Here is a 13,102-nt window from a genome sequence, read left to right as displayed (position 1 = left end):
TGCACCCCCCAGCCCTCCAGCATTCCCCCCCTTAATTCATGTCCATGGGTTGTACATATAAGTTATTTGAGTCCTCTGTTTTCTGTATCATTTTTGACCTCTCCCCATCTATTTTATGCCTACCAATTGTGCTTCTTCTTCCCTGTACCTTTCCCCCTTCATTCCTGCCTTCCTCCTCCCCACTGAAATCTCTCCATGTGAATCCATTTCTCTGATTCTGTTCCTGTTCTAGTTTGCTTAGTTTGTGTTTTTGTTGTTTTTCTTTTCTTTTAGGTTCATTTGTTGATAGTTATGAGTTTGTTGTCATTCTACTATTCATATTCTTTATTTTCTTTTCCTTAGATAAATCCCTTAACATTTCATATAATAATGGCTTGGTAATGATGAACTCCTTTAACTTGACCTTATCTGGGAAGCACTTTGTCTGCTCTTCCATTCCAAATGAAAGCTTAGCTGGATAGAACAATCTTGGATGTAGGTCCTTGCCTTTCCTGACTTCAAATACTTCTTTCCAACCCCTTCTTGCCTACAAGGTTTCTTTTGAGAAATCAGCTGATAGCCTTATGGGAACTCCTTTGTAGGTAACTATCTCCTTTCCTCTTGCTGCTTTTAAGACTTTCTCCTTATCTTTAATCTTGGGTAACTTAATGATGATGTGCCTTGGTATGTTCCTCTTTGGGTCCAACTTATTTGGGACTCTCTGAGCTTCCTGAACTTCCTGGAAGTCTATTTCCTTTGCCAGATTGGGGAAGTTTTCCTTCATTATTTGTTCAAATAAGTTTTCAATTTCTTGCTCTTGGTCTTCTCCTTCTGATACCCCTATGATTCAGATATTAGAACGTCTCAGGTTGTCCCAGAGATTCCTAAGTCTCTCTTCACTATTTCAAATTTTTGTTTCTTCATTCTGTTCCAGTTGGATGTCTATTTCTTCCTTTTGTTCCAAATCATTGCTTTGAGTCCTGGTGTCCTTCCTGTCACTGTTGGTTCCCTGAATATTTTGCTTTATTTCATTTTGGGTATCTTTTATTTGTTTTTTCATTTTTTGACCAAGCTCAATCAGTTCTGTGAGCATTTTGATTACCAGGGCTTTAAATTCTCCATCAGATAGGTTGGCTATCTCCTCATCACTTAGCTCTCTTTCTGAAGTGTTGTTCTGTTCTTTCATTGGGACCGTATTTCTTTGTCTTGGTGTACCTGCTAAGTTGTAAGGGGGCGGGGCCTTAGGTATGCACCCTCTTTGCTGCCTGTTGGGGAGGGGCCAGAGAGGGAACAGTGCAGCTCTCCTGCTTGTCTGTAGCCCCACCTTCCAATGGACTCTCTGTGAGACTGGGAGTTTCTCGCACTGCGGCAGCCACCTTAGTCCACGGTCAGCTCTGGGTCTCAGTTTCTCCTTCAGCCAGCCCTGCCTGTGCGGTCCACCACCTCGCAGGCAGTTTTTCTCAGCTGGCCCTGCCTGTGCTGCGGGTTCTTACTGGTCTGGTTGTTCTGGTTGATTTTTTCTTTAATTCCTTGGTTGTCAGAGTTCCATACAGTTTGATTTTCTGGCTCTTCTGGTTGTTTATTGATTTTAGATTGGTTGTTTTTCTCCTTTTGGTTGAGCGAGGAAGCAAAGGGCTTCCACCTACACTTCCATCTTGGCCGGAACTCTCCAAGTGAATTTTAGAGTCAACATGGCAAGTCTTACTTTAAAATTGCATTGATATTTTGATTGGGAGTACATTTAATTTATCTGCTAACTCAGAGAGAATGGACTCATATAGAACTGAGTCTTCTTGCTAAGGAATAGGTTTCTTCTGTGTCTTTCAATAAAAGATATTAAAGCTTTCTTACAAATCCTACATATTTCTCAAGTTTATTAGTAGTTTTTAACAGTTTTTTGTAATTATGAGTTTTCCTATTAGTTTTTAATTGATTATTGCTAATATAGAAAAGTAGGGTTTTTTGGTTTGAATTTGGCCACATTTCTGAATTCATGTAATATCTGTAATAGTTTTTAAAAATTTTTCTTGGATTTTTAGAGAGATGATTATATTATCTGAAAATAATAACTGCTTAATTTCTTTCGTGTTTCCTTTTTCTCGTCTTGTGCAGTGAGATCCTCCTGTACAATGCTTGGAAGAGTGATGTCTTTACTGCTTTCTGAACTCATTGGCAATATTTTTAATATTTCACCATGAAACGTAATTCTTGGTCTAGGTTACAAACAGAGATACTTTATCAGGTTGAAAAAATTTCTTTTCATTCCTGGCTTGCTCATTTTAAAAAGTCGCGAATGGATTTTAAGTTTTATAATGTTTTCTCAGCACCTATTGAGACAGATTTTTAAAAAACATGTTAATATTGACAAGCATGTGAATAGATCTTCAGTGTTGACTGACCCTTGTACACCTGAGTAAATGTTACTTGGCCACGATGTTTTATTCTGAATTTGAATTCCTAATATTTTTAAGGATTTTTGCATCTGTGTGTATGTGGGTTTTTTTCTTGTATTATCCTTTTTATGTTGTTGTGTGAGTTGTGATAGCCTTATAAATGTGTTAGGTAAAATTCTATTTTTTTTAAATTTTGGAATAGCTCATATATCTTATGCATTATCTGTTCCTTGAAGGTTTCACTGAACTCTTAAAATTGGGCTGGTATTTTTTAGGGGTGAATTTTGCATAAACTTTCTGGTTTCTTCTATATTATGTTAGTCATTTCAGGATTTTTACTTTTCCTGAGGCCAATTTTGGTAAAATACCAACATTTTCCCTGAACAACACATAGGCAGAAAACCTTCTGTCAAGATTTTCAGACTTACTGAGGTCAAGTCATATGAACTACTCTTCTGAATATTTAAAAGGTCCTCTGCATCAGTAATTGTCTCCTTTAAATTTTTTAATATTTATGACTATTAAATATTATGTCTTTCTATTTTATTGGTATTTCAAATACTCCATTCTTATAAATGTGGGCACTGAAAATTTGTAATCAGATAAACTAATAGGTGAAGGTGAGTTTTGCTACAGTAATGCCACTTGGTTCTATCTATGAGCTTCTGAGTGATTTGCCAAAAATCACATCATGATCTCTCATTAAAACATTAAATTGTTTTCCATCATCTGCAGTTCGATTAGGTACTCCTGCAGCTTTGTTACAAGCAGCAAGTTGTAAAATACCTAAACTCCAAAATGGTTTTTTACCTGGGTATTGCAGTCATTACTGCTCTCATTTTCTGGAAAATAAGCTCCCCCAAATTAGCCATTTGACTAATTTTTGCTAATTATTAGCAAATGCTTGTCAAATAACCACTAATTATATCTCTAACTCTTACTTGGAGCTACTCTATATAACTCAACGTACTCAAAAATGGGTGAGAAAAAGTATGATTCATTTTAACATGCCTTTTCCAATCAACCCTTTTCTACAGTTCCATGAGGTTTCCAAAAACAACTCCGTTGAGGTATAATTGATCAACAGTCAATGGCACATATTTAAAGTAGATAATTTTATAAGTTTGACATATGGATACACCTGTGAAGTCATGATCAGTGAGAAAACAGATGTATCCATCGACTCCGAGTTGTCCCTCTGTCGCTCCTCCTGGCCCTCGCTGCGCCCTCCCATCCCCCAGGCTCCCACTGATCTGCTTTCTGTCGCCCAGACTCATCTGTGTTTCCTGGGTTTCATCTGAATGGAATCATCTCTGTGGACTCTTTCTTTATCTGGCTTCTTTCACTCAGCATAGTTATTTTTCAATCATCTGTATTTAATGTACATCAGTCATTCTTTCCTTTCTGTTGCTGGGTGGTATTTCCTTGTATGGGCGCACCTCAGCTGGCTAACCCACATTCTTGTTGAATATTTGGGTTGTTTCCAGTTTTGGGGTGTTAAATAAAAACTAGTATAAACATTTATGTGTATGTCTTCATATGGACATACACTTTTATTTCTTTGGGGTAAGTATTTCGGAGGAAAGTGGCTGGATCATAAATATGTGCTTGTTCAACTCTTTCCAAACAGTTTCATCCCTCTGCCTAGCAGCGTCCAAACGTTCTGCTGCCTCGGGGTCCGTGCCGGTGCGTGCGGTGCTGTCAGTCTTTGGGACTTCAACCGTTGTAAAGCGGGTAGTGGATCCCCGACACAGCCCCACAAAACAAACCAGGTTTTTAATTTGTAAGATTTCTAGGGGATTTTTTTAGGGTGTAATAAGCCTCATCTCTTTGGTGATATTAATTATTCTCATTTGAAGGCTTATGCAATTAGCTGTTTGCTCTTTATTGAGTTTGATGCTGTTTTTCATGTTGTTGGTTTTCCCCTGTTGGTGGTAGTTTTTGGTTGTGTGCCCATCTCTGTCTTGAGATTTCAGGTGATCCCGCTGGAAAGCCCTGTGTCCATGCAGCACAGCCTGGACTGGCCACTGTGGCAGAGAGATGAGACGCTGACAACGGTGTGGGCCCGTGGCCGCCCTTCGGAAAGGGCTCCCCCTTGCTGCTAGGCGTATTTCTGCCCTGGGGTGCTGCCCTAAGCGTCCCACTCACTGCTGTTACCTGGGGTGGACTCCACTGCTTCCCCGACTTGGCCTGGGCTCCTGAGGGGTCCAGAGGGGAAGCCAAACTCTCCCGCTGCCCCTGGTGGAATGCTCCGACCCTCGCCCTGGCGGTGGCCCCCTGGGTCTGCGTCCCTGAGCTGGAAGCTTCTTGAGGCCAGAGTCTCCTGTCACAGCGGCATTTCCCTGCATGGCTTGTATCCTGTTCTGTCCCCTGCCCATCTGATGCCACCGGCTCTTCCAGTGATTCCTCACAATTTCTGAACTCTTCTTATTCCAGCACTGGCATAGAATTTTTAAAATACATACTTTTTATGACATTTTGAGGACATGAAGTTGGAAAGGGGAAACTAAAGCCTATGTTTAATCCTAATTTAAAAATAAAAATAGCTCACAGTCTGTGCCAGATACTGTAGCAATTAGGGTCCAGGCAAAGAATGTACAGGAACTTTAGCTCAGATTGTGAAGAGAATTTAGTGAAAGAACCATATATGGAAGTGTGGGCAGGGTTAAGGGAACCGGCTTGGAATGGTGAGGTGCCAAGGAACTAGTTAAAGGAGGAAGTGGTAACTGCCCCTGCCTGCGAGGGGGCAAGAGGGGGCGAGGGGACAGCACTGTATTACCCAAGCTTGCTACAGGCATCCTCAGGAGACACAGGGGACTATCCAACCAGGCTTGAGTGGTGGAGGATGGAGCCCTGGCCAGAGCAGCATCATAGCACAGGGCTGGCAGGGCTGGGGTAAACGCCCCGACTTCTCTCTTCCTGTGCCTTCCTTGGGCTGAAGGGGGTCACATGACCTGGCCCATGGGGTCAGCCCCAGAGATGGGGGGTGGGGTGAGAGACAGAGAATCCCAGCACAGCCCTCTGTCTTCCTCCCACAGTTCCCTGACAGCCCGAGGTGGTGGCATATTATTACCCTCATTTCATAAAGGACCAGGCCCAGGCACCCCGAGACGCAGCCCCTCTTTTCCTTCCTTCCTTCACGTCGCCAGGATGGACCTCTGCTCTTCCCTCCACCATATGTATTTCTCAAAAGCACCTTTTACCCTCCTGGGAGTTTCCTTGCCTGGGTCCTCACTAACTCGTGAATTCTGGGAAGGAAGGGCTGTGGTGATTTGTGCCTCCAGGGCCCACACGGGCCTGGCACGCAGAAGGTGGTCTGTAAGTGTCGGACGGATCGATAATTCACAAAGTATGTGGTGTTTCCTAGGAGAGGAGGAAGAGGACTTTTATTTATTCAAGATCTATGGTGGTTTCCACTAATCAAGTTGGAGCATTGCATTTATTATTTCACCAAAGCCTCACAAATCAGGCAAGGCAGGGATTATTGTCTCTTTTACAGACGAGAGGAGTTTCAGACGTGTTCAAGGTCATGTTGTATCCCTGAGGGAGGTGGGAGTGAGATCATCAAACTGCCCTCCAAATCCACGCTGCTGACATTGAACCTGTGTCTTCTTCACAGACTGGAGACTCCCTGGGGCTGGGGGCTAGATTGTATGCATTTTGAATGTACCAGGACCTGGCAGCTAGCAGGTATAATAAATATTTTTTGAAAGAACGAATGAATGAGCCTTTGGTGAGTATTTTCTTACTAACGGATTTCACCACTGAATGTGGCATTCAGTACTGGAAACTCAGTCACTACTGGAATACGACCTCCAACGGGAGTTTATCCTTTACCTCAATGGATCTTCTCCCTGAACAAGCAAGGGATCTCAAGGGCCAAGGTCATGCAGGAAGCCAAGGGCAGAACCGGCGTGCTGACTCCCTGCTCAGTGCTCTTTCTCTTCCTCTCCACATCCGCCTGGGCATCTGGACTGGTACCGCTCACTCACGCAGAGCCTGGAGACCCAGACAAACTGTCTTCCCGGGGTCGTGGGTGCCTCTCAGGCACGTGCTGACAGAACCCTTTTTTTTCCTTCCTTACTGAGGGTCCATGGGCGTCGGAGGCTCAGAGTTGCCTGTGAAATTGCGTTTGTGTACTTTCCTCAGGAGAGGATCCGGAGTTTACATGAGGCCCTGAAAGCGTATGCAAAACCCCGACTGGCCCCCAAGAGGCGGTGGGGGAGCCTCCCTTTGGTGGTCCCTCCAGCGGTTCCCCAACTTTTTGATCGTAGAGACAAATAGAATTTTCAAAATGCATGTTAGGATGCAAGTTTTTGCAAGGTAAGCACTTAAAAAGAGATCCACCATCGCCACAGCAGTATGTCATGAAAGGACAGATGAACCCCTCCAATCAGAAGGGCTGAGGTGGGGAGCGACGGGCCTTCGAATCAGATGAAGGGGCCGCCCTTGCCCTTGTTTTGCTCCCTTTCCCCTCCACGACAGTGTCCAGTGTTGGGGGAGCCCCAATGTTAGCAGCGCCTGGAGAAACAGCGGCTTGGAGTTCTGTTCTGGAAGCCTCCGCGCTCCCCTCCAGGCACCTGCTGCCTGGCCAGTGTGGTTCTGTCCGACCTCCAGGTGGTGTTTTCGCGGGGGCAGGTGCTGAAGTTGTTTCCTGGATTTTCAAGGTGGGGAGGAACTCAGGTGTTTTGTGAGGGGAGGTGGTGTCTTTGTCCGTTGGGACAATTTTCTCCCGAGGGCGCTGGGACAGAATCTGAAGAACACAGGGTCTGAGTGGTCAAAGCAAGCTGCTGCCTCCTCCCCCACGGGAGGAAAAGCCCTGGGTGTGTGTTGGGGGTGGTGCTGTGGAAGTCCTCCTAGAGCGTGGCCTGGAGTCATGAAAGCAATGGGTGGAGGGGGCTGTGGCCATGGGCGATGACCCTGCCCCCTGGGTTGCCTGGGTCTCTCCGACCCCCTTCTGCACTAGGCCGGTGCATCCCGACAGGTCCTTGCCTCTCCTGTCTTGGGTCCCCCGTCAGTGCACTGGCTGGGCCCACTCTCTCCTTGGCTGAGGACAGGCAGGATCGTGGCTTCATACAGGCACTTTCCAGGAAAGGGTCACGGAGGAGGACAGCTGGCCCCAGCGGGACCTTGGTGGGGAGGGGAGAGCGGAAGCCCGGAGCAGCAGGCGGTGGGCGGGGGCGTTCTTCCGTCCCTGCCTCTCCACACGCAGGACAGTCTCCGCCATGTTTCTCGAGTGCACAGATACTATTGAGCATCTGATATGTGCCTGACAGGTTGCTTCCACCCTCTCAGCCTCAGTTTCTTCTTTTTTTTTAAAAAATAATTTTATTCACTTATTTTTAGAGAGAGGAGAAGAGGGGAAGGAGGAGGGGGAGAGAAGCATTGATGTGAGAGAGAAACTTCAGTCCTAGGCGTGTTTCCTGACCAGGAATCGAACTGGTGACCTTTCGCTTTGCAGGACGGCATCCAACCTACTGAGGCACACTGGTCAGGGCTCAGCTTCTCCTTAAGATGGAGTTTATGGTGCTCCCTGGACCCGGACACCTCATTGCGCACAAGCAGGATCCCCCAGCTGACTGTGGGTCTGAGGCAGGACAGGTGTCCACCTGCGAGCAGGGCCCCCTTCGACGCCGCTGTGCCGACCTGTGTGTAGGTGTTTCCACATTGGATCCTCTCCCGCATACGGGTGCCATGCGACCCGAACCCCTGACGCAGCTGTGGGTGCGTCTAGGCAACACAGGAAGAACTGGGGGCTCGGAGGGGAAACTGCATGCTCAAGGTCAAGGTCACTTAGCAAGTGAGGGCGTAGCCCACCACACACCTGGTCTGGGCAGCCTTGGAAGTGCTGTGCCATCTGAGGATACCAGTAAGGGCTGGTTTGCCCGGTTTTGTTGATGCAACAAAGACAATAAACAAACAGATGCTTTTTGGAAATAATTGGGGGACACGATTAGGGAAGAAACGACCAGAACATCTAAATCACTGAACCTTTTCGAGGAAAGCCCTAGAATTATTTTCACGTACACTACAGATGATAGCCAGGAATAGGCTACTGCACAACCTGGCCAGGGTCCCTGCACACCTGCTGAAGGCAGCAGATAAGCATCAAGAGGGATTACTTACGGTTTACAAGCACATTTGCACGGTTTAAACGGTTTCCAAAGGACTTGAAAGCAGCTTGGTTTCTTAACGAAGTTAGAGAATTCCCTGCCATCTCATTGCCCCGTGAATTGGCTCAGCAAACCATATTTTTGTTTTGCTTTTGAAATCATAAACAGATGCTTATGCTTAGACTGTGGCTGTAGCTTAAATACAGCCCTTCTGTTCCTCCTCTGCCCAGCTTGCTGTTCACGGGTGGGGAGGGGCCCTCCCCTGAGCTGCCTCCAGCCTCTGGCTGCTCCCTCAGCAGTGGGCCTCCTGGGAGAGGGTGGGCCCTTGGGAACGGAAGGGAGTGGCTGCTAAGGAGTGGGGCCAGTCTGCACGGCCTCGAGAAAGCACCTGCCCTGCCCTACCTGTGGGGTCGTTACCTGCCAGCTGACAGTGTTAGAGTGACAGAGAGGAGGGTTAGCGTGCCCAGCTTGGTGCCTGATACAGGGTGCTGCCGCTCCGTGAATTCATGCCCCTACTTTTCCTTGAAGCTCCGCGGACTTCCCAATCCAGCCTTCCCTGCCCTCTGCAGGACCAGAGGGTGGGCATGGGAGCTGGAGAGTGGCTCAGCGCATGCCCCAGGGAGGGGAACCCAGTGTGCCCCTCATTGTAGCCCCTGAAGAGCTATCTGCAACTTGTGGGAGGCATTTCCAAATGCTGCGGAGAACAGATCAGGACGCCCTATCGGCTAAGAACCTGCAGTGCAAGGTGGATGAAAGTGGATGGAGTGGGGGGCCGGGGGGAAGGGAGAGCCCCAACGAGAGCCCTCTGCCTTGGCTGGGAGGAGAGGAGTGACCTAGGGCACCTGGGCACCACCTCAGGTCCACAGTAGCTGAGGGGTGGAGGCCAGGGGGAGGCAGAACGGGGGCGGGGTGTGGCCTGGGAGCAGGAGCTGGATGCATACAGGAGGCCATTGGCAGCAGAACGCCTAGTTTGAATCTCACCTTTCCCAGCACTAAGCACCTGGGAGACTTGGGGTAAGTTATCAAGCCTTCCTTTGCTTCAGGTTCCTCATCTGTAAAGTGGGCTCTTAGGAAGATTAAATGGAATAATGCACATTTATGGGGGGCATATCCCTTAGCAGGCACTTAAGAATGGGTACAGGTAAGAACACACCGGAAACCCTGCAGCCTCACTCTCACTTTGATGGTTTTTGAGTTTGTGCCTCTTTTGCACAGGCGCCTGAGGGCAGGGGCACCCGGCTGCCTCTGACCGGAAGTCCCTTCCTCCAGACACACCGGCGCCCCATGCTGTGGGGCTCAGATTGTTTCAGGGTAGAAGGGGGAAGAGTTGGGGTGCAGTTCGCCTTTCTAGATGGGGGCACGGTAGTGGGGGGCTGCTCCTGGACAAGGGGGAGGTGAGGAAGGAGGAGCTGGGAGCTTTCCCTCCAGCCCAGCCAGGGCTCTTCTCAGGAGCATTGACCCAGTGCCCATGTGTGTTCTCTCTCTGTCTCTCTCTCCTCTCTCCCTCCCTCCCCACTCTCATTATCCCCCAACTCCCACCCACCCCGGGTCCGTCTGTTTTCGTTCTCAGTCATGGCAATTCACTTTGGTCCAATAAACGGTTTCTTGTTTGTGATTCCCTCTCAGACCAGCTTGGCGGGGATGCTGAGATGAACAGGCCACGGCTCCTACCTGCGGTGAGCTCATAGTCCTCTGTGTGTGGGGGAGGGGCGGGGGAGGTGAATGCATGTTAACATTCATTCATTCATTCATTCAACAATGTTTACTGAGCACTTACCAGGCGCCAGGCCTGGCCCGTGCTAGGGGCTGTGGAGACAGTGATGGATAAGATGGAGGAGATAGCCCACCAGGCCAGAGGGTGCCAAGGCCCAGTAACAGGTGCCTGCCTGTCCGGCTTCCTTCGTGCCCCCAACCCTTCAACTCCCAGCGACCACTGCTCTAGGGGGGAGTCCTGGGGCAGAATGGTGGGCAGGGCTGACTCCTGGTGCCTGGAGGGCTTGGAGTCACCATGGTCAGCCAGGAGTGTGAGCGTGGTCTCCCTGATGCTGGAGAGCTGAGCTGGATTCATGTTCAAGTCCTGACCTGACATGCGGGGAGGTGATAGGTGGGCGGGGGAGAAAGGCCAAGGCAGTTTGGTGGTTTCTCAAAAGGACCTGCCATACGACCCAGCAGTCCCGCTCCTAGGCATCTGTCTGAAAGGAGTGGAAGCAGGGACTCAGTCACCTGTACCCGTGTTCGTAGCAACGTTATTTACAAGAGCCCGAAGGGGGAAACAGCCCAAGTGTCCATCAGAGGATGAGTGGATGTGTGGATGATCTGCACACAATGGAACCTCACGCACCCCCGGGAGGGACGAAGCCCCGACCCCTGCTACAGCCGGTGGGGGGGGCGGGGGTCGAGAACATGACACGAAGCGAGAGGAGCCAGCCCCAGGAGACAAACACAGGTTTACAGTTGTGAGTACCCAGCTTATTCTTGTATTATTGTTTATTAATTATTGTATTATTTTCCACACAAACAATTCTAAACCTACTTTTGCCTCACCCTGTACTGTCTGATCCCACACGTATGAGGTGGCTATAATAGGCAAATTCGTAAGTATGGAAAATCAGAATAGAGCTTGCCAGAGGCTGGGGGTGGGGGAACTGTTTCATGGGTACAGAGTTTTTGCTGGAGATGATGACAAAGTGTCAGGTGGAGATGGGGGTGGCACTTCCACAATACTGTGAACATAGCTAATGAACTGCATACTTAACAGGTGGTGACAATAATAAATACTATGCTGTGTATATTTCATCGCATTTGAAAAAGCGAGCGGTGTGGCAGCATGGGCAGGTTGCTGCTGCTGAGCGCACCCCTGACTCGGTCCTCGTCAGCCCCCGAAGGCACTGCGCCTGGAGAGCTCCGGAGGAGAGGCAGTGCCCAGCCTTCCCTTGACCTTTGGGAGTCAGCCCGCAGGGCTGGTGGAGAAGGCTCAGAACCAAGGCGACATCTCATTGCTAAAAAGGGCGTGAGCGCCTCCACTCACAGGGCCATTGGGAAGGTTAAATGCACCGAGTCGTGTGCAGTCCTCAGAACACTGCGTGAAGCACTCGAGGCGGGTTAGTCCCTAGTATTTCACTTGTGCTGTTAGTGAGAGGAAAATAATGGAAGTGAGAGGCAAGGCAAGGGAGCAAGGTCTCTCTCAATTACCCCCACTTGGAAGAGTGCTCTACAGAATGCAATCACGTGAAGTCCCATGTGACCGCGGGGAGGGTGAGGCCCAGTGGTGACGCTGTCCTCCCCTAGTGACCACCTCCCGAGGGTGGAAGACGGTGGGCCGAGCGCCCAGTCCTGAAGGCGAAGCTTCCTGGCAGCAAAGAGGGACCAGAGTCGTAGGTGTCTCTCTGGAGGCAGCTTCACTGCATGGCCCCTGAGTGTCACAGGGAGTTTGGGTTTCCCAGGGGAAGGGCCAGTGTCCTGCCCGCAAACTGATGTCACTGCCTTTTTAAGATGCAGCCAGGAACCAGCTGTCGTGGAGATTAACTGTGAGCCCAGAGGAGCGCTGGCAGCCTCGCAGTAAACAAATTCTGATTATACAACAGCTGTTTTGGCCTGGCCGGCCAGGGCTGTATCCCAGCCTCTGAGAGGAGAAAGGCAAATGGAGCAAGTCCTGTTCAAGCATCACGAAAGTGGTGCTGCTGAGTGTGCCTGCCAAGCGGATTTGGGGTGATTGGGCTGTTGGGTTCATTCAGCCACCTCTGCTGAGGGTCAGGGACGAGATGCGTATAGAATCAGGGGCGAGCCCCTTTGAGCTGGACAGCGGTGCAGAAATCATTGTTCTAGCCTCTTGTTTTACTTTTTTAAAAGATTTTATTTATTTATTTTTAGAGAGAGGAGAAGGGAGGGAGAAAGAGAGGAACAGGAACAACTGTGTGTGCTTGCCTCCCGTGCACCCTACTGGGAACCTGGCCTGCAACCCAGGCATGTGCCCTGACTAGGAATCGAACTGGCGATCCTTTGGTTCATAGGCAGGCACTCAATCCACTGAGCCACACCAGCCAGGGCTCTAGCCCCTTGTTTTACAGTGGGGCACTCTGGGGTCTCTAGGGGGAGTTTTATGTGATTGCAATGTTCTAAGAGACTTGATTGAGGTTGGGGCTTAGTCTCAGGTCAGAGCCAAGGTTCACATGGTAGGTCTCTATGGCTAGTTTGCGGTGAATGTATGGCAAGGGTCATTCTATTTGTGGGTGGGGGTTCAGTCTTCGGTTGCTCTTGCAAGTCCTGTATATGAGGGGTTGATCTCTTTCTGTGTAGTAACAACCCTAAACACTCTGTGAGAATCCCTCCTGCACCCCTGGGCTCAGCTGTGCCAGAGCTGCCCCACCCCCACATCCCGGACAGCAGAAAGCCAGGCAGGAGCTCAGACTGCCTCTGTCGGTGTGTGTGTGGCCACCTGGGCTGTGCAAGTCTTGGCTGGAAAGGACCTCATCAGGCATCAGAGGAGAAGAGGGGGAGAGGAATCCCGTGGGCAGGTTAAGGTGGTAGGCCTGCGCCTTCTGGGGTCACAACCTTCCTAGGCCAAGTGAGCATGGCACCAGCTCTGCCCAGAGAAAGCGCTGCCCGAGCTGGGGCTGT

The sequence above is a fragment of the Phyllostomus discolor genome, chromosome 5, assembly GCF_004126475.2.
Source record: "Phyllostomus discolor isolate MPI-MPIP mPhyDis1 chromosome 5, mPhyDis1.pri.v3, whole genome shotgun sequence".
Classification (NCBI taxonomy): Eukaryota; Metazoa; Chordata; class Mammalia; order Chiroptera; family Phyllostomidae; genus Phyllostomus; species Phyllostomus discolor.
This window is presented reverse-complemented; position numbering follows the sequence as displayed.